Raw genomic sequence first — 2,644 nt, forward strand, 5'->3', positions numbered from 1 at the left:
CTCCGGCTGTCTGCCGGCCTTGGCCACCCACCCCGGGCTGCGGGCCTCGGCGACCTTTGAGTGTCCGCGCCCTCCGACGGTTCGAGGGCGAAGCCGCGGCGGTCCCGGCCCCGACCAGACAGACACAGCTGTCTCTCCCCGGCACTGCCCCGGCGGGGGCTCCCGGACTCGCGGACCCCAGGCCCAGGACCAGCCATGGGTGGACGGTGCAAGTGCTGCGCTTGCCTAGGCGGGGCGGCCTCGAGGGGCGCCAAACGTCTTGCGGGGAGATTTAGGGGAGGTCACGACCCCAGATAGGGGCTGTGCACCGGGCCGAGATGGCCCAGTCCGAACCCAAGTCCGTGTCAGTCAAGGCTCGGTTCTCCAAGCATCCTACAGTGCCACCCAGTCACTTCTACCTTTCCCAAATTGCGCAGTGAACCATAGTGGTTCTGACGGCTTGGGGACCTCTAAGAGGCTCGGTTTCTTCATCCATAAAATTTTACACACTGAATGTAGTGGAAGGAATGCGCTTAGGAGTCAGAATGATCTGGATTTGAATCTCAACTCCAGCACTTGCCTAGGTCTGTGGACTTGAAATTCTCAATATTAACTACCTGAATTTCTCAGTGCTGCAGTTTCCTCATCTATAAAACGAGGCTAATCTGATATATATGATAGGCTTGAAGATCGATCCACCGATCTACCTAATGATATCTGGAAGAGTGCATTCAAAACTCATAGTGGTCGTGACCTCTAGAGAGGGCTTTGGGGTTGGAGAGGTGATGGAGGCTTTTTTGCTTTTTACTCCATATGCTTATCTGTTGTTTGAATTTTTGTAACCACAAACGTTATCCACATATTGTTGTTAGTTGCCATCCAGTGGATTCAGATTCAGACTCATGGCGACCCCAAGTGTGCAGAGTAAAATTGCTTCATAGGGTTTTCGAGGCTAGACCTTTTGGAAGCTCATTACCAGTCCTGTCTTCCCAGGTGCCTCTGGGTGGCCTCAAACTGCCAACCTTTTGCCTAGTAGTCAAGTGTTTAACCATTTGAGCCACACAGCCGCTCTGTCCATTTATTAGTTATGTTAAAAATAGATAATAAAAAAAAATATTTTTGCCATTTACTCATGACCCACAATTGTATTTTGTTGGGAGCTCTGGTGGTGCCTAAGGTATTTGACTGCTACTTAGAAGGCTGGGGATTCAAACCCACCAGACACTCCTTGGAAGGAAGGTTGGGAAATCTACTTCCATTATGATAGTGCTTTGGTAACTCAAGAAGGGGTCACTATGAGTCAGATCCAACTCAATGGCAATAAGGTGGGTTTTTTTACCTGGTGTTTTTAAATTTTTTTTCCATTGACTTATCAATGGAAACTTATTTTTTAAAGTAGGATATTTTACCTTCTCTTGAAAATACAAAACACCAAAATAGACCTCTAGCAACATTGTCTTGCATCCCCGCAAAATAACAGGGACCTTGAGTGCCCCCACCTGGCACGTCTTGAGCACCTTTTGCACTTGGGGCTGAGGGCACAGTTAGAAGGCCATCTCTGGTCTCAAGGGGGTGGGTCCAATGGAGGACACAGCAGGTGATACGAACCATGGAGAGAGTAATGCTGGGCTCAGCAAAAAGCAAATGTTACCTCAAAAATGATGCAAGTGAAACCATAAAATGCTTTTAAAATGTAAGAATTGTCTTCTCATTTGAAGTTAACATGCACATTTTGTTTTCTTAATAAAACCAGTAAGCTCTTTCAAGGGCAAGGTCTACGTATGCTGCTTTGAATCATCTATGTGTCTTCATATTTTGCATTTGTTTTGATTTTGTGTTTGTGAGGTTACAAGAAATACCTGAATTGCAATGTTGTGGAATTGGCAAATGAGTCCCTGGTGCCCGACCTGCCTTCCAGATGGTTCTACCCAAGCTCAGATGCCCAAGGGCAGGTAGATGCATGGATTGGAGCACCTGAGACCCCTGTTACTTTGTGGTGATGTAGGAAAGTGTTGCTAGGGCTTCTACCTTTGTGTTTTTGTTTTTCAAGAGAAGCTATATCCTGATTTTTAAAGTCACCAAAAATAAACTTTAAAACACCAAGTTGTTGTTAGCTGTCATCACATTGGCCCCAACTCAGGCAACCCCACGCACAGCAGAACAAACCACTGCCCAGTCCATCTTAGTCTGGAAGGCTCACTGAAATCTGCTCAGCATTATAACAACATTCAAGCTCTCCTGCATGGAAAGTGGGAATTCTACCCCTGAACCACCACTGCCTCAAAACCCCAAGTGGACCCAACAAAACATGATTGTGGTTCAGATTTGTCTGCAGGCTTTCAGTTTTGTGCCTCTGCTTAAAACCTTCTCTGTCCTGTGTTCCTAAAGGTTTTGTGGCAGGTAATGAGTTAATGGCTCCCTCCCACTAGTGGTAGTTTATCTGGAGACTCCCAGTGACACACAGTCCTAAACCAGAGATTTATTTATAGTCACAGATTTGGAGCGGGAAGCCCCTTCACTGAGACCTCAGGGTACGATGCCTAGGATGAACCACCCTGACTGTGGGGGAAGAGAAAGATATTTTAAGCCAAGGACCCTTCCATATCTCCACAGTCATACCCCATCAGCATCCACTTATCTCTAAGGAGGTAAGCTGCAGGACAGG

Source organism: Orycteropus afer, unplaced genomic scaffold (genome assembly GCF_000298275.1).
Source record: "Orycteropus afer afer isolate SDZICR_OR568_19922 unplaced genomic scaffold, OryAfe1.0 scaffold00290, whole genome shotgun sequence".
Taxonomy (NCBI): Eukaryota; Metazoa; Chordata; class Mammalia; order Tubulidentata; family Orycteropodidae; genus Orycteropus; species Orycteropus afer.